General features: G+C 44.0%; 1 long non-coding RNA gene across 1 annotated transcript in view; it reads left to right on the top strand.

Annotated features, from left to right (window-relative positions):
- Positions 1–19254, top strand: part of LOC143683253 (uncharacterized) — a 34187-nt gene extending 14933 nt beyond the window's left edge. Inside the window, exons 3-4 of the long non-coding RNA XR_013175423.1 lie at positions 16228–16292; positions 19138–19254. This is a non-coding gene — a long non-coding RNA (uncharacterized LOC143683253). The remainder of the gene's footprint in view (positions 1–16227; positions 16293–19137) is intronic.
- The last annotated feature ends 486 nt before the right edge of the window (positions 19255–19740 follow it).

Below are 19740 nucleotides of genomic sequence, written 5' to 3'. Positions count from 1 at the left end.
TTTGATGATTACATGTTGAAATGACAATATTTGGGATATATAGTTAAATATATTATAAAATGTGTTAAATGGGGCGGGCTACCACCGTGGCAGAACTCTGTGGCAGAGTTCTCACCTGCCATGCCAGAGACCCCAGATTTGATTCCCGGTGCCTGCCCATGCAAAAAAAAAAGAAAAAGAAAAAAATGTGTTAAATAAAATGTATCATTAAAATTAACATCACATATTTCTTTTTACTCTTTTAAAAATAGCTACTATAAAATTTTAAGTTGCATATATGGCTTACATTGTATTTCTATTGGACAGTGCTATTCTTGATAGTTAGTTGTGCCAAAACTATTTATTACATATTTTTATTCTCTTTCACGTATCTTTTATCTTCCTCATGAGGAGAGTTTCTGTCTTATGGCTTGTAGTAAGCATCTGTCTTATCAGTCCTCATCATCTTTTGTTTTTATTTTGGTTTAATGACAGGAAGTTATTGGTTCATGATTTCAGAGGCTTTGCTGTCACATGACAATGCACATGGTGACGTCTTCCCCTTTCTCTTCCAAGTTCCTTGAACTTCCAGCTTCTTGCTTGTCCCGTGGTTTCTTTCTGTGGCATTCTCTATACATCCTTCAGTAACAGAATTAAGACCCATCCTGATTCAATTGGCCACACCATAACTGAGAATAATCTCATCAAAAGGTCCTGTTTACAATGGGTTCACACTTTCCAAATTCTCAAAGTAGAAGGAACCCCTCTTACAAGGAAACAACTTCTGTACACGCATCTTCTTCTAGAATTTCCCTAATACTCCTAGTCTGACCTTGCATTTATTATTGACATAGGGAAATTGTAGCCATGAAGTTATTAAGCATACTAGGAGTTCTTTTTCTCAAGTTGTGGTATTAGTGTGTCATTTTGCTTCATAGCTTCTGACTTGATTTCTATTAACGTCGCTGATTGTTGGTTTCACAAAGAAATTCATACTAATGAGCTGGTTGGTTTCCACTGACTTTATGCTGAGAGCACAGAAGGCTGGACAGGTAGTGTCAGAGCATCTGCAGCCTACCTGGCCCACACCAGAAGGTGCTGCCATGTCGTAAGCGGGCACTGTGCCACCTCGAGTCTCGGTGCAGCCACGGGGTCAGCACCAGCACTTTGCTTATTAGTGAGGACAGTACGAGGCTGGGAAAAAAATCTAAGTTGAGGCATCATCGAGGCAGTGGTTTCTTCTGTAAGACTGTGGTGTTTTGGGGCTGGCTGCCTTCGATTCTTGGTCCTTAGCATGTCACATGGCAAGGTACATGGTGGCATCTCCTGTTGTCTCCCTTCTCTCACAGGTTCCCTTGAGTTCCAGCTTCTGGCTTTCTCTCTCCTATGTCCTTAAATATGACATTAGATGTAGATTTTTTGTAGATGTTCGAAGTTCCCCTATATTCTTAGTTTGCTGAGGGTATTTGTCATGACTTGGAGTTGGATTTGATTGAGTCATTTTTCTGTGATAATTATATGATTATATGATTTTTCTTCTTTAGCAGTTCTGTGTGGGGTCTCAGCTGGTCCACTTTGTCCAGACTGTTGTACGCTGTATGTCCGGTCACTGATGTGGCCCCAGCAGTTGTTCTGTCCTGTTCCCGGCTATTTACTAGCTGCTCTGGCGGATGAACCAAATTCCATACCTCACTAAACTGCCATCTTGCCCCGCCTCCCCTAGAGCTTGAAACATTTCACATTTCACCTCTGATCTAAAGTGTTTAACAAGAAAATCCCTCAGAACCACTTTCTCAAAAGCCTATAGTTTTTACCAGTATGCGTTATAATTAAAAAAAACCAAACAACACAATTTAAGTTAGGCATTGGTTAAACTGAAAAAAGGATGAGACTTAAAGTATCTTAAATGCAAAAGGAATATGTAGAAAATTCTAACTATGATGTTATTTGTAGTGGTGAAAAAATAGAGAAAAAATAAAACCAAATATCCTTCAGTATAAGAGTTGTTAAATAAAGTGAGATATTTTCACACATTAAAACATATGGAAGAACTTTCACTTCTGCTGTAGATGGAGGGACAAGGCCGGTATATATTCTCCTACAGGAAACAATTAAAAAACGAAAATGAAAATAAATATTTGAAATAACAGCTTTCAATACCTTGGACATAGACGATGAAGAAAAAAAGTTATGTGCGATGGGAAACAACTAGGTGAACCTTCCCACCCAGCAAGGAAGAGGGAGATCCCAACGGATTCCCGGAGGCGAGGAGGCAGGACTCAAAGACCAGGGAGAGCAAAGCAGCTAGACCTCACCAGACAGAGCTGCGAACACAAAGGGTTCCAGAGATGGCAGGTCTTTCTGAGCACCGGAGAAGAGGAGAAAGCTTCATCGAGAAACAACTCTGGAGATGGCAGAGGTCCTTTGAGGACTGGGCAGAGTGCAGGTCAGCTCCCGCTGGAAACTCTCCTCATCCTTTGAATGGCAATGTGTTAACTGGGGAAATTCACAGTCATTAGTTTCAGCCCTCCAGTGTGGGAGTCAGAGCTCAAATTCCCAGTCACCCTCCAGTTAGGGTGTTCTCTTTCACCAGGGTTCTTCCCCTCAGATACACATTTGCGGACGGATTTGGGAGAGAGCTATGTGGGAAGCGAGTTCTGCATGGATTTCCCTTTCTGTAGCCCACGTGGCAGGGGCTGCTAGCGTGGGTGGCAGCAGTCTCCACACTGATGTTTTCCAGTGGGCTCAAGGTCAAGGTCCAGCCAGGAGTGGCCTGGAGGTGTGACAGGAATGCCGCCTTCTTTATCAGGTTCTTCAGGGAGCTGGAGGAGGCTTTTATTGCACTTGTGTCACTGTCCAATTCATCACTCTTGATTCCTTTTGCAGAGCTTTTCTTCTAGCGAAGCCAGCCCATGACAATAGGAGATTGTCCTTATTCTTGGGAGATGCAAGCGGAAGCGTAAGACTGCATATCGATATCTGTAACGTACTTTCAGATGGTTCAGAAAATTTGCATGTATGTCTAAAAAGAGAGACAGGGAAATAAAGCAAATGTGGGAAAATTTAACAATTGGTGATTCCAGGTGGTTCATATACATCATAGTTAGAATTTTCTACATATTCCGTTTGCATTTAAGATACTTTAAATCTCATCCTTTTTTCAGTTTAACCAATGGCTAATTTAAATTGTTTTTTTTTTATTATAATGCATAGTGGTAAAAACTATAGGCTTTTGAGAAAGTGGTTTGAGGGATTTTCTTGTTAAACACTTTATATCAGAAGTGAAATTGAAATGTTTCAAGCTCTAGATTTATTGTGGAACTCTTTTACCTTTCCTGAGGATTTGAAATTTTACAAAATAGAAAGGTGAAAGTAAAATGCCTTCACTTTACTTTTAATGGTGTTTAAGTGTGAGAAAAATTAGATTTGTATGTTCAAACTGCTATCTTCACTTGGGAACTCTTCATTATTTTAAATCTTTTCTTTTTTCTAGTACAGTTATTTAAATCAATATGTTTTCTTCTGCCTTCTCCTTTGCTCACATCTCATAGACGTTTATATGTTAATTTTTCATTGTTATTCATCAGGAGTAATTTGCAGTTTCTATTTGGATTTTCTCTTTATCCCAACAGGTAATTTAACAAGTGAATTTTGGATGTTCACATCGATAGAGGTTTTGTGGATGGTGGTGGTGAATGTTCTGTCTGACTGTTCTCTGGATGGTGATTTCTAGTTTAATTGCATTGTGGTCAGTGGACCCCGGGCCTTTACTATTTCTCCCTTTTGGAATATAGTGAAATTTCCTCTGTGGAGCTTGGAAAGATGGTTGCTTGAATGCATCCTTGCAGCCCTTGTCCTTCAATTTAAAACCAGCTACTGAATTTTCTTCTGAAAGAAGCAGCTTCTGGGGTTTAGAGTAGAAGTAACATTTAGGGTGTCTCGGGGGTCTCACTGGGATCCCCGTGAGAGTCTGGGGACCAGAGATACAGAATTTAGGAGCAATGGAGAGGAGAGTGATGAAATGTGAGAGCACTTAATTTATGGAGAGCCGAGGGCTTTCTGAGGGAGAGGCTACTCCTGCTACGTGAGTGTCCTTGGGCTCATCGTCCTGGCACTCAAAAAGCTGTGGGAGAATAAGCAAATGTGCCAAGTCATCTTTTCGACTGACCCTGGGCAAATGCCAGCCTTTGCAGTAGAGGAGACAGGGCAGCAGAGGGGTCATTCTGGTGCCCAACCAGACAGCAACAAGTTTCCACCTGGGGCACTGCTGACCCATAAGGGCAAAGATGGCCTTGTCTTCCATTGCTCAAGAGCCCGACCCTACTGCTGAAGATGCCCCGCAGCTGAACATGGCCCCGATGTGCTTGTGCAGGAAAATATCAACACCCCCAGGGGGACCTCAACTCTCCAGAACTGTGGCAGAGTACATTTCTGTGTTATAGGCCACCTCGTTTGTGGGACTTTGTCATGGTGGTCCCAGGAAACTGAGACAGGTGGAAAACGGGCATGTGCATCTGTCATGGCCTGAGAATGACATGATGACCAGAGTGGAGTTTATGGCAAGTCTCAATGGAAAATCACAACTCAGATCCCTAGGGTTTGGGAGCAAGGTCATGTCACAGTTCCTAGCATGCTACTTGGGCCTGGAAGAGACGGAGCCCCTGATGATGGGACGGCCAATGACCAGGTAGATTCTATCAGACCAGCCAACTCATGCGATTGGGTGGGCCAGCAGTGTGCCAGGGTGGAAGCAGTACATCCAAAACTGAGCACCAGGAGAACCAGCGGACACAAGTAAGTGGCAAGAGCAAGTAATTCAGCAACGTCTTCAATACCTTGGGGCCTGCCAGATCATATGGCCCAGACTTCAGAGCCACGGTCTTGCAGCCTGGATCTGCTACAGAGGTCTTTCCTGCTTTAGACCCTCTTCAGAGAGGGCAGCCTTTCACTTCACCTTATGTTTGGTCAGAGCAGTATTCCTAGGTTTAGAACACGCCAAACCCAGAGAAGGTGCTTCCTTCTTTGTTCTGGGAGATGAAAATGCAATACTTTTCCCCTTACTTTGGAGGGGATGTTCCAATATGCTTCAGAAAATTGGAACTGTAAAATTTTTGTCTGGAAGGCCCTGAATCTTTATCTCACACCCTCTGGAGTGCTGTGTCCTACGAAGGTCTCCACGTCTTAGAGACTTCTCACTCATCTATTCTTATCAGCACTTGTCATTACTATAGCAGAACTGTGTGATGCTCTGTGCATGTCCAGCCAGTCCAGTTCTCTTGAGATTTTATTATAAAAGAGGGCCGAAGAGTTAACCAGCCCTGGGACAAGATTGTAAATGTACTGTGTTGGCTGTACCACCTGAATGTAAATTGTTTAGGATCCTATTTTTTTATAGGGATGGAACAGAACACACAAGTCAGGTCCATGGCCACATACCATGCAGCTGAAGCTGCGATAATCTGCTCTAGCAAAGACACCACATCTGGCGCAGCGGCACATTGGAGCTGCTGTTTGGTTGAGATGGAGACAATCTATTGTCCTTCTCCAGGATGTTTGGTTTGGTGGGGGCCAGACTGGTGAATTAAACAAGATACAGTGGATAAGCTCAGCATCATTTAGGTCTTTAAGGGTGGCAGTAATCTCTGCCATCCCTGCTGGGGTTTGGTTTTGGTTTGATTTACTGTCTTGGCTGGTGGTGATGGTGGTGCAGTTACAGAGGCCTCCACTGGCCTTCCCACTAGGACAGCGCTTACCCCACAGGCTGAGGAACCAGTATGGGAGTTGTACCAATGACCAATATCTCTGTTCCATCAGGGCCTGGGGAAGTGGTGCAGGGTTGGCCAGTGGACCTAGTATTTCCGCTGTAAATCAGACCTTCCCAGGACTCCATTTATTTCCTGGCCCTCATGTGCCCCAAATGTAATAGCGAGGCCTGGGCGATGCTGTGGGTGTCTGGGTGTCGATGCCTGTGGGATGGGTGTGTGGTCCTGCTTTCCCAGCATATGCTTACCTGTTATGGCGCTGGAGGGTCCTCAGAGGGGACCAGCCTCTCAGTCGGGCCATCTGTTTGGAATCACAAAACTGGCTCTGGTCTGGAAACTGAGTGAGGGATTGCAACTTTTTTGAGGATTGACTCCTCTCAAATGCCTGATCAGAAAAGTTCATTTGCAAAATGTATGAACCTTAGCGTAGAAGAGATACAGGGTTCACACGTTTCTATGTATAGTATGTAGAGAGAAAGGCCTGGAAGTGATACAGTGGACTGTCAGCCATGCTTACCTCTCGGTGGTGGCATTATGAGCAGCTTTTATTTTTTTTTCTTTATGCTTTTTTGTATTTTCCACATTTTTACGATAGCAGGGATTAAAAATGTATATGTGTGTGTTTTCTCCTCTCTCGGGAGAGGTTCTGGAAAGCCATTGTTCTAGTTTGCTAGCTGCCAGAATGCAATATACCAGAAATGGAATGGCTTTTAAAACGGAGAATTTAATGAGTTGCTAGTTTACAGTTCCAAGGCCGAGAAAATGTCCCAATTAAAACAAGTCTATAGAAATATCCAATTTAAGGCATCCGGGGAAAGATACTTTGGTTCAAGAAGGCCAATGACGTTCAGTGCTTCTCTCTCAGCTGGAAGGGCACAGGGTGAACATGGCAGTATCTGCTGGCTTTCACATGACTCTACCAAAAAGGGACTCTCTCCAAAATGTTTCCTCTTTTAAAGGATTCCAGTAAGCAACTCCACCTTCAATGGGTGGAGACAGACCTCTATGGAAATCATCTAATCAAAAGTTACTACCCCACAATTGGGTGGGTCACATCTTCATGGAAACAATCAAAATGCTCCCACCCAGCAATATTGAATGAGGATCAAAGGGCATGGCTTTTCTGGGGTCCACCACAGATTCAGACCAGCACAGCCATCTTGGCATAACTGAAGGTGATTGTCAACTTTTACTCTCCAAAGATATTTGGCATCGTTTAAGAAGTTTTCCTTGGAAAGACTCTTCGAATCTGGTGGTCTCTGCCAGAGGAGTGGGAAAGGAGCCCCACTGTCTGGGGAAACGGAGTTTAATCAGCCCTTTTGTTATAAAGGTAAACCTACACTTACCCTAAAACCCAATAATTTCACTCCTCAGTACTTACCCAAGAGGAATTAAAACATATGCCTATGTATAGATTTGAGCATGAATATTCAAAGCTTTATTAATGATCAGTCCAAGATATTGGCAGGGCCAGGGCCCTCAAACACCTGTAGGAGAGAATTCTCCCTTATCTCTTCCCAGCTTCTGGTGGGTGCTGGCATTCCTTGGCATTTCTTGGTTTGTGGAGACATCAGTTCCTTCTCTGCCTCCATCTTTACATGGTCTTCTTCCCAGGGTATATCTCCAGTATGTCTCCATATAGCCTTCTTACAAGAATGCAAGCCCCTGGATTTAGGATCCACCCTAATCGGGTATGACCTCATCTTAATTACATCTGCAAAGACCCTGTTTCCAAATAAAGTCACATTCTGAGGTTCCGGGAAGACACTAAACCCAGTACAAGAATTGTTTTACCCACACACACTTAACTTTGGGTGTGGGACAGTGGTGGTGTCTCCTCTTGACTCATCTTCCCTTATTCCAGTGGTCCTCAACATTTGGAAAAAAATAGTACTCCAAGGAGTATTTCCCCCATGAATTTTTTTTTTCTTTCGAGAACAACCAATTTTATTCCTCAGGTAAGAGTGGCCCCAAAGCCATCTCTGAATTTTGGGAAGGGAAGGAAGGGAAAAAGAAGCAGTGCTTTAGGTTTATAGTTTTCTGTGAGACCCTTTTGGTTAAGAGGGGCTGCTGAAGCATCTCTGTGCAGAGGGGACTGTACAAACGGGACACCCCAAGTTAAGAACCAAAACGAGGGAAGGTTTCCATGCTGGCAGAGGCTGCAGTAAAGGGCCTCTTCTCGAAGGAACAGAGCTTCATTTGTTCAGAAATGCTCGGGCGTAAACATGGGTGTGCAGGGGTGTAACACACGTATGCACACACGTGCATGCACGCTCACTCTGAGGTAGAAAGAACTAGCCATCTCCAGACATGCACAAGCAGACCCCTCCCGGAATTTTACAGAAATGTGGCACTTGTGTGAAAGGTCCTGCCCCTGACCCCAGCACGGCCAGCAGGGACCAGTCCCGCTTCATCCAGCCTGGGCAGAGCTACACCCATCAGAGGTTCCCCATGAAATGTCAGTACCCTCCTCTGGAAGGCCACATGCCATCAGAGTAGCTGAGATTGGTTCCTCAAGAACCGATATTAGCTCCTGGGGGTGTGATACTGCCCCTACTGGAAATACATATTCCTTATTCCAATGAGAAAAAAAGTAGCCAGCAAAAGATGGTATTGTAATTAAAGTGTACAGCTGTCTGATTGAATTCATTTTTTTTTTTTCTGGAGTGGTCCAAATGAAAGAACTTGGTGTGTGCTGACACAACTGATGGAATAGGTAAAGGAGACCTCAGCATGCGTGCAGTGGGGGAGATGGCGTGAGGCTCGGCTCTCATCACCACCGCTTCCCAGAGTGTGCTTGTCAAAGGGATTCTCCACCAAGCCCGAAGCTGCTTCCCTAGTCACCCAGCCCTTTGATGGATTTCCCCAGCTCATTCAGGTGATGTGACCCAGTGAAGTCACATAAACGGGGGCTGTTTTTATCAGTGCCCAGTTTGTGCAGTTGCAGTGGTGATGGATTCACCCTCTTTCCCAGGTGTAACGCCCCCATTGCATTCAGCCTGCTCTCCTAGTCGCCTCGTTCTGGTTTCTTGATACCCTGAGGGAGGTCTCAGCCCCCTTGTTGGTTCTACAGCTTCTTAAGTTTCTCAGTGTGTCCCACCTCCTCATGAGATTTTCTTCAAAGCGACCGCGTCCTCACGGCCAGAGTAGTGAGACCCCGACAGGTAGGAGCGTAGGGGTCCTGGCTGATCTGGTGGCCGCTAGTGGCCTCTGGGGCCCAGCTGTGGACCTGGCAGCCCTGCTACGGTGTGATCATCCTGACGGTGTGGCGTGCTAGCCAGGGGCTGCTGGGGTGGCCGGGGGCTGGGGCGGTGGCCGGGGGCTGGAGTGGTGGCCGGGGGCTGGGGCGGTGGCCGGGGGCTGAAGTGTTGGCTGGGGGCTGGGGCGGTGGCCGGGGGCTGGGGTGGTGGCCGGGGGCTGGGGCGGTGGCCGGTGACAAGGGCAGAACCAGTTCCGCTCAAGCACTGTTGAAGCTGGAAACCACGGCGCCTCTCAGCGAAGCCGTCTGCCCTGATTTAATTCTTAAATGCAAGTATAGTGACAGTTATATGGGGAAGTGGGGTTCCCATGACTCATAATAATGTGGTCTGTAAGAATGTTCCCCCAGGACTGTACAACATGTGGGGTAATGAAAATGGGTGGCGGAAACGAGAAGGGGCTCAGTAGGCAGGCAGCTTTCCGAGAGGGCAGAGAAGTGGCCCTGTCTTTTGTATGTCACCAGAGCCCTCTGCTGCACAGCTGGGGAACAGCCCCAGTAAAGTCAGCTTGGCCCATTGCTTTAGCTGCTATTTTTCCAGCACCCATAGAGTGGGGTGTACTGAGAGCTAAGCTTGGGTTTGAAGTTCAGCGAGGCCGAATAGCTGAGTCAGGAACACAGAGTAGTAAGTGGCAAAACTGGCCTTCCTACGCAGGCTTGTATGACTTCACGGCGCATACTCTTTCTCTGGACTGCCCGAGTCAAGTCTTCACTGCTCGAGAGGGGTCGTGTCTGAGACCCGGTGGAAGGTGCGGAGCAGGCAGGGGTGGGTTTGTAGAAGCAGTTTGGGACAGTGGAGCATCATCTCCTGATGATTTACCTTTTCCCTGAGAAGTTGGAGCAAACTTTGGGTGGAGCCTTGGCAGTGCAGGCATCCTGCAAAGGGCTGTTTCCGCCCTGACAGAGAAGAAAACCGTCAGAGGGGTTTCCCAGCACAGGGAGGATATCCAACACCACCAGCCTAGACCTGAGGAGCTGGGGGCTAGGACTCCAGCGATTCTAGTAGGAACGGCTCAGCCCATCTACTCCCCAAGGAACTGTCCCTTCCCCCAGAGGCAAGATGGAAAAGGTATTAGGAAGAAACACGAGCTCACAGAGGATGGCCGGGAGTGAGCCTGCCGTGACTCCTTAGCTGCCCAAAGCAGACAGTGAGTGAGGACAAGGCGATTTATCACCCAGAGCCGCACACAGCGTGGGCACAGCATATTGTGGCGGGCCCTGCCCTCAAGCCCCAAGGCAGTGCCAGAGGCTCAGAGCATGCTGCCTTCCCAGCGGCCTGCCGCGCTGCCGAGAAAGTCACAGCCAAGGCCACAGTATATATTGAGCAAACAGCAAACATGCGGCAAGCAGCAAACCAGCGAGCAGTCACACAGCAATCACGCCGAGGTCCCCTCGCCTCTGCAGCTGCCTACTTGACTAGCTACTAGCTGTTGATTACCTAAGAGCAGCCAGAGAAGTTAAGCGGCGGGGAGTGCCTGACGTCCATCCAGGGGCTGGCGAAGTGCAGATTTAAAGGAATAGCCGAAAACGAAATAAAGCTGCCGCCTTATTTCATTCTATGAGCCGTGTTTCGTCAGGATGTGGCAGGAACAGCCAGGCCCACCCGTGAGGATGTGGCTGCAGATCACGGACAGTCAGCACCAGAGGCTAAGAGACACCACATCAGCATGTGCTATGGCTCCAGGCCCTGCCCATGAGGACCCCGCGCCCAGCCTGGTAGCAGAGGGGCCCCGGGCACCTGGGGCAGGAGGCCACAGACAAGGGTTGAGAGAGCCCGAGATGGAGAGGCAGGCGCTCTTCCCCAGCCGCTGGGGAAGTCGTCCATTTGTGCACCTCCCCTCCCCCACATCCACCGTTAATCCCGACGTAAAGGAGGCAGATGGAGAGAAAATAATCCTGGATTTGATTGAGTTCTCCATCTAAAAAGGACCGAGAGGCCAAGGAATCTGATTTAGCTTATCTGGACTGGACCAGATTAGGTCTGGCAGAATGGGGACTCAGAAGCAGAAATAAAGTTATTATGGAAATAAAGTCATTTTTGGGTAGACACATAATTTAGAAAATCTATCCTCATTATAAATATAAGGCAAATGGGTCAGTGCTGTAGGTGGTGCAATTAGTTGCTATACCCCCCATACCATCCCCCTCCCAAAAGAAACAGTTATTCCAGATTAGTTTCTTCTAATCTACTTTCTCTCTCTATGAATTTGCTTGTTCTAGATATTTCATGTAAGCGGACTCATGCAATATTTGTCCTTTAGTGTCTGACTTATTTCACTCAGCATGATGTGTTCAGGGTTCATCCATGTTGTTGCATGTATCAGAACTTCATCGCTTTTTACAGCCGAATAACCTTCCATCGTGTGTCTATACCACGTTTTGTTTATCCATTCATCTGTTGATAGGTGCTTAGTCTGAGTCCATCTTTTGGCTGTTGTGACTAATGCTGCTGTGGGCACTGGTGTACAAGTATCTGTTCAAGTCCCTGTTTTCAGTTATTTGGGGTGTACACCCAGGAGTTCAACTGCTGGGTCATATGGTCATTTTATGTTTAAATTTTGAGGAACCATCACAATGTCCATCACCAGATCCTCAAATACCTTTTGGCAGCCACCCTCGCTTCTCTTCCACCACCCTCCTCTTTAACCCCAGGCAACCACTAGTCAGGTCTCCATTTCTAAAACGTTGTTATTTCAAGGATGTTATATAAATGGAGTCATATTGTATGTAACCTTTTGGAATTGGCTGTTTTCACTCAGCGTAATTCTCGGGCAGTTTGTATAGGTGATTGCATGTATCAATCGCTCATTCCTTTTTATGACTGGGTGGTATTCCATGGTATTGAGGTACTTCGGTTTGCTTAACATTTCACTTATTGAAGGACATCTGAGTTGTTTTTGGCTGTGACACCTAAAGTGCTATAAACATTGGGGTACAGGTTTTTGTGTACCCCAATGTTTATTCTTCCGGGATAAATGCCCAGGAGTGCAATTGCTGGATTGTATGGTAGTTGTCTGTTGAGTTGTTTTGCATTCAAACATTTTTTTATTGTAAAATATATATATATGCAGAAAAGTGATAAATTTCAAAGTACCGTTTAACAAGTAGGTATAAACCAAATTTCAAAGTAGAGTATGGGTTACAGTTCCCCAGTTTCAGGTATTTCCTTCTAGCTTTTCTAATACACTAGAAACTAAGAAGAAATATCTATATAATGATTCAGTAGTCATAGTCATTTGTTAAATTCTGTCTTCTCTGTAACACCTCTGCCCTCTTATTTGATGATTCTCACAATCTTATGGGCAATAACTGTTCTAATCTCTTCCTGTTGAAAAGGGGTGTCGACATTATGGGGTAGGGGGTTTCAACTGTTTGAGGTTCTTAGAGACACTGGTACCGCTGGGTTTCAGGGTTTATCAGGCATAAGAACATTCTGGAGATTTCAAGTTTCTGAAAAAGAAACTTAATGAGTAAAACTTTTATAGAGTTTCAGATGGAGCCCTGTGTATTCTTTAGGGTTTTCAGGAATACTTTTGTTTGGGGCTTGGCATACTGTGGCAATTTTCTATATCTGGCTGAAGCTTGCAAGAGTTACCTCCAAAATAACCTCTTCACTCTATTTGAAATCTCCTAGCCACTGAAACTTTATTTTGTTACATTTCTTTTCCTCCTTTTGGTCAAGAAGGCACCATCAATCCCATGATGATGAGGCCCGGCTCATCCCTGGGAATCATGTCCCATGTTGCCAGGGAGATTTACCCCTCTGGAAGTCATGTCACACTTAGAGGAGGAAAGTAATGAGTTTATTTGCAAAGATGGATTTAGGGAGAGAGGGGCCAATCTGAGCAACAAAAGAGGTTCTCTGGAAGTGAGTCTTAGGCATAATTATAGATAGGCTTAGCTTCCCCATTATAGAAATAAGTTTCAGAAGGGTACATCTCAAGATCGAGGGCTTGGTTTATTAAACTGGGAATTCCTAATGCTTGAGAGAGTATCAGGAATTTCCCAGGTGGGGAAGTTTAATAGTTCCATATATTTTTTTCCAGTCTCTCAAGGGACTTTGTAAATACTCTTTTATTACCTGCCCAGCATACTCTGGGATATATCAGGGTATTATATTAGGTTATGTAGAATTACAAGAAATCATTTCCTATTGTAGGCTCCATGTGTTTTGGTTGTTCAAATAAACTGCCCACACAGGTTGGTAGATAGTGTGCTACATAAAATTTAAATTTGGACCAAATAAACCTCTTTTCCTTTGGTCTCACACAGAAGGTGAAGTTTTAAAATATAGACAATATCATCCTTTACCCTGTATTCTGATTTGCCTTATTCCTAACCAGATCAGCTTCATTCATATCTCTAATTGAAATCTGATCTATTTTCAGCTTCTTCAGCAGTTACATATGGAGTAACATGATTTTCAGAGCTGCCGAATTCCAACTATGAGTCTTAGGTTCACACAGATACCCACTGATCCAAGGGACTACCAGCTTATACACAAAGAGCACAGCATCTCAGAATTTAGAAATAACACTTAAAACTCAGGAATAAAAGTGACTGTTATACAAATTTATAATCTAGGCCCTAATTTTCATGTAAGTAGTTTCTCAGTGAGACCATACGATATTTGTCCTTTAGTTTCTGGCTTATGTTTTCAACATAATGTTCTTGTGTTAGTCAAGGTTCTCAAGAGAAACAGAACCAACAGGAGAGATCTGTAAAGATGAGATCTTAAAGGTGTCTCATGTAACTGTGGGGATGGAAGAGTCCACAGACCACAGGGTAGGCTGTGAAGATGGCAGCGCCAATGCAAGGTCTAGATGAACTCCACGGGAGAGACTCGCTGGCTGAAGAAGCAGTGAAAGAGTCTCTCTTCTAAACGCCGTCAACTGATTGAATTATTTCACTGTGAGGCATGCCTTAGTTGGTCGCAGATGTCATCAGCCACAGATGCAATCAACTGTTGAACGATGATTCAATCACCCAGCCACGAAATATCCTTGCAGCAATGGCCAGGCCAGTACTTGCATGACCAGATGACTGGGCATCACCATTTGGCCAAGTTGACACTACAACCTAAGCATCACAGCCTTCAAGGCCATTCACCTCGCTGCATACCTCATGACTTCATACCTTTCTGTAGTCGCACAATATTCTATCATATATATATATACACCACAGTTAGCTTTTATACTCATCAGTTGATGGACCTTTTAGCCCCCTCCGACCATTGGCTATTGTGAATAATGCTGCTGTAAATGTCTATCCGAGTATATTCCTGTTACAGGATTGCCTAATCAATGGCGACCCCATATTTAGCCTCTGTGGGTCTGCTGCATTCCCCTCTGGAAGGGTTGCCCCATTCTGCTACCCTACCAATATTAATATACCTCTCTCTCCACATTTTCTCCAGCCCTTAAAATATTTCTGTTTATTTATTTTTGAATCTGCAGATTTTGTTGAGGTATGTTCACATAGCATATATTCTATCCAAAATATACAATAAATGTCTCACAGTATCCTCCCATGTTGAACAGTCATCATCATTCTCAATTTTAGACAATTTTCATTTGCTCCAAAGAGAGAAATAAGATACACATATCCACACAAAAGAGAAGACCTAAAGCACCCCATATCTCTTATCATCCCCAATTATTTACCCCTGTTTAGTTTTTTAAAGACACTGTCAAACTGTTTTCTAGAATGGCTGTACCATGTTACATCCTTACCAGCATTGTATGAGTGATCCAGCTTCTCTGTATCCTTGCCAGCATTTGATGTTGTATTAGCTAGGATTCTTCAGAGAGACAGAATCAGCAGGAAATATCCATGGATATAAAATTTATAAATGTATCTCACCTAACCCTGGGAATGTAGATTCCAAGGTCTGTAGGGCAGGCTGCAAGCTGGTAAGTCTGATGAAGTTCCTCACTAAACTCTCAGGAGAGACTGACTGGGCAACCATGGGAATGTAAGGGTCCAGTATCTGTAGGGAAGGCCACAAGCTGACGATTCCGATGGAGGGTCTGGACAAACTCCACAGGAGAGGCTCAATGGCTGAAGCAGGAAGAAAACTGTCTCTTCTGAATCCTCCTTAGAAGGCTTCCAGTGATTAGATTAAGCTAACTCATTTCAGAAGACACTCTCCTTAGCTGATTACGAATGCAGTCAGCTGTGGATGCAGCTAACATAATCAGGATTTAAGTCCACGAAATGTCCTCATAGCAGCAGACAGGCCAGCACTTGTCCGACCAGGTAAACAGGCACCACCACCTGGCCTAGTTGACACATGAACCTGACCATGACAGTCCACCCCTTGTCAACCTGGCAGTTATGCATATCACCTTAAACCATACTTAATCTCTAAATAGAAAACAGTAACAGACACATTTTTTCCTCACCTAACAATACTCAGCTGTCCCACATACAACAGGAAATGCATTAAATCTCCCCAGATTAATGCGCTTGCCTGACCAGACAAACAGGCACCAATACCTGGCCAAGTTGACACATGAACCTGACCATGACAGATGTTGTTACTAGTTTTTATTCAACCATTCCATAGATTTTTTTTATTTTACAAAATTTGGCAAATTTTCTGCCATTATTTTTTTGAATACTTTTTCAACCCTGCTGACTTACCTCTCTCTTTCTGGAACACTGATGATGTGAATGTTAGAACTTTTACTGTTGTCCCACAGTGCCCTGAGGCTCTGCTCATTTTTCTCAGAATCTTTTCTCTCTGTTGTTCAGACCGGGTAATTCTTACTGGTATATTTTTCCAGTTCACTCATTTTTTACTTTCTACCCTCCATTCTCCTGCTATTCAAGCCATTGAGTTTTTTTGTTGTTTGTTTTGCCATTGAGTTTTTAAAATTTCAGTTGTTATATCTTTCAGTTCTAAAGTTCCCATCTGGTTCTTTTTATCTTCTACTTCTTTGCTGGACTTTTTATTTCTCCATTTGTTTGAAGCATGTTTATAATTGCTCATCAAAGCATTTTTAATATCTACATTAAAATCTTTGTGAGATAATTTTAACATCTCTGTCTTCTTGGTGTTGGTATCTACTGATTGTCTTTTTTAATTTAGTTTGAGATCTTCATAGTTCTTGGTATTAAGAACCATTTTTAATTAAAACTTAAGAGTAATTTTTAATTGAAACCTGACTATTTTGGGTATCATGTTAATGACACTCTAGATCTTATTTAAACTTTCTGTTTTAACAGGCTTCTTCTGATCCCACTCCCTCAGGGGAAGGAGGAGGGTTCCATCCACCACCTTTTACTGCCAGGTGGGTGTGGAAATCCAAATTGCCACTTGGCTTCCATTGTTTTCTGAAGTGGGAGTGCTTCTTCCTAGGGCTGGGCATGGGTGGGAGTTCTGGCCTTTACTGGTATCTCCCTGTTTCTGCTTCCCATATGGCCTTCACTGACATCATGGGGGCTGGGTGACCTTTCTACTAGGCAGCGATGAAAGTCCTGACTCTTCCCTAGGCCTCCTCAGACACCCCTAGTGGGGAGGTACAGGGACACCACTCTACTGCTGGGTGCGGGTGAATCCAGACTCCACTGATACCACAGGGAGTGAGGAACTTTGTTCTCCCGATTAGGGATGATAGTACTGGTTCCTGCCTTAGATTCTAACACCACCCTGTAGGGGGTTGGGTTGCCTCTTTGCAGCCTGGTGGGGGTGAAGTCTGGGCTCCCCACTTGGCCTTTGTGGTGCGGGTGGGGGTGGGGCACTTTTTTTTCCCTATAGTGCTTGGCTAGAGTAGAGCAATTGTCTTCTTTTCTGTCTTGCTAGGCAGCCCCTTTCCTAGTTTTTTGTTAGAGAGAGAGCGCTATGTTGCTGGGAATTTATTTTTCCTTTTCGTCTGCCACCATTGTTGTTTCCGGGTTGCAAGCTTCTTCAACCCAAGTCTGGGATATGTGGGCAAAATTACAACCCAGAAGACTCACCACCATGTCACTGATCCCTAGATTACCTGCTTTCTTCTCTCTACTTTTCAGTCTTCCTATGTCTGCCCTACCTTCCTGGAAGCAGAAGTCTCTCCCTGGTTCTTTTGCTTTGTCACTCATATATATATATATATATGAGCACATAAAAGTAATATATACTGAAACCCTATATTGCTTAGTTTTGCTTGTTTTTGAACTTTCTAACACTAGCATCATACCATCTGCAGACTTCTGGGACCTGCTCTTTGCATTCAACATTATGTAGCTGAGACTCATCAGTTATTTTTACTACTACATATATTTACCACAATTTATGTATCTGTTCACTTGTTGATGAGTATATTTGGGTTGACTATTTTTTGTTGTTGTTGTTATTACAAACCATGCTATTGAGAATATCCTTGACATACCTTTTGATGTTTATGTGCAAGACTGACACTTGGCTATATAGCTAGGAATAAAATTGCTGAGTTAAAGGTAAGTGAATGAATGTTCTATTTCACAAAAGCAATGAGTACTTTACTTCATATTATTTCAAGAGATAACTTAATGGACTTATTTCCTTCTGCATGCCACGTACCAGATTTATATCCCTGAGTATCAATGGGATTTGTACTGCCTTCAGCTTCGACTAAGCCAGAGAGCTGACTCCACATGCTACCCATTTTCTTGAGGGTTTGTGACTGACATACAACTCCTGGTCCTTTTTTTTTTTTTTTTTAAATCAGTAGGATTCTTGATGGTATAGAAAAGAAATGGATTCTTGATAACTTAATCATAAAAGGAACTTATTTATAACACATTAGATAGCTCGCAACATTGATGTCAGGGCTGCAGAACCCGGCTCTGTGGGACCAGGTCGTAGGTCTCCAAGCTGGAGGGAACTCTGCCAAGGTCTGAACACAAACTGTGGTTTCTGTGACATCACTGGACACTCAAAGCTGCACTTCTGGACTCTGGACTCCACTGTTTTCCTCTATACGCCTTGGCACTTCTAGTCCCAGAATCAGTCTTGGGGAGGTCCGTCTAACTGGCTAATCCCAGGAAGCGTGCCAGGCTCTGCCTGCTTGTGGTTGTAGAGAGATGGCCAGCTTCCTCCAGAATCCCTGTGGGGAGCCGGGGCCCATCCCCCATCATGCCTCATACACTGGCAACTTCCTAAATTGTCCAGTTGGGAGGTCAGTGCATGAGGTTCCTCTGTCCCCACCCTCCCTCCAACACAGCTTTACAGAACTTTCTAAGTTTTGCCAATCTAATAGTCGTAAAATGATATCTCATGATTGCTTCCATTTGCATTTCTTAGATTTTTAACATTTATGGGCATCTCTTATATGACTGTTAGCTCTTAAGATTTCTGCTGTTAACTGCCTGTTTATATCCTTTGGTGTTTATCTAGGTATATTTATAAGTCTTATGCTCTTGTGAGTGGGAGCTTATTTTCCTGTCTTATTATCGTGGGCATATGAAACAGTTTTTCTTATATGAGCCTATTCACAGGAAAAAGCTTATTTGTTTCTCAGTGAAAACATAATCACAGGACATAATTCTTTAACAATTCCAGATTTAGGAAAATATCAAAGGAAGTGCCCCTAACATTAAATGTGGTTATTCCTGGGAGGTGAGATTATGCTGATATTTGTTTTTGCTTTTCAATGTGTGTATTTGACAATCTTGAGCTCTGCCTGAGCCCTGTGCTCCAGGCAAACAGAGGCAGTTAAGAAATCCCCCACACTTCTGTACTCCTGGGAAGGGCTAACTGCAAAGGGACCCCCCTCCCACCATGATGCAGCTGGAACCCACCTTCCACCTCCCTTCAGGGACTCCCTACTCCTCTTCCTGAGATGACCCTCATTAATCTTCTTCCTATTGCAGAGCCTGAATTAAACCATCTTAACTTGTCGGTAGCATTATGTCTTTGACACAGTCTTACTTTTATGTACTCTACACATGATATGGTTATATTTTATGTAAACATTTTAAAATAACCTTCTTATTTTGGAATAAATTTAGATTTAGAGAAAATGATAGTACAATTTTTTTGCATTTTCTTTATCCAGTTTCTTCTAATGTTAACATCTTACCTAACTGCAGTACCTTTGTTAATACTAAAAAAATGAACACTGGTGCAATGCTATTTGTCTTTCACCAGTTTTTCCACTCATGTTCATTCTGTTGCAGAATCGAATCCAGGGCCCCAGGCTGCATTCAATGATCATGTCTCCTTAGTCTCCTTTGGCCTCTGACGGCTTCTCAGTTCTTCCTTGTTTATCACAACCTTGACACTTAGGAAGAGTAGACAGGTATGTAGCAGGATGTCCCTCAGTTTGGGGTTGTCATGTTTTCTCATGATTAGAATGGGTTTATGGGCTTAGAGGACAAATACCCACAGGGGTGATGTGCCCTTTCCATCATATCATATTGGGGGTGCAAGATGTGAACATGACTTATCACTGGTGAGGCTGACCTTGATTCCTTGGTTAAGGTGGAGTCTGTCAGGTGTCTTCACCGAAAAGTTACTGTTTTTCCCTTTCCTTAGTCTATTCATTAAAGCAACTCACCAAATCCAACCTTTTAATATAAAAATGTACTGAGATATCTCAGATAGCTTCTTTTCATCCCTATATTGTCCTTCAATTGCTTCTCAGCCCCCCTTTTATTTGTTGAAGAAACTGGGTCCTTTGTCCTATTCTCCTGCAGTCTAGATTGGCTGATTACATCTGTATCGTATCATGCAGTGAGCTCCCCTGTCCCTGCCATTTCACATAAACTGGCAAAGAGACT

This window comes from Tamandua tetradactyla, chromosome 1 (assembly GCF_023851605.1).
Source record: "Tamandua tetradactyla isolate mTamTet1 chromosome 1, mTamTet1.pri, whole genome shotgun sequence".
Taxonomy (NCBI): Eukaryota; Metazoa; Chordata; class Mammalia; order Pilosa; family Myrmecophagidae; genus Tamandua; species Tamandua tetradactyla.
Note: the sequence above shows the minus strand (reverse complement) of the source record. Positions and strands in the feature narration are given on the sequence as shown.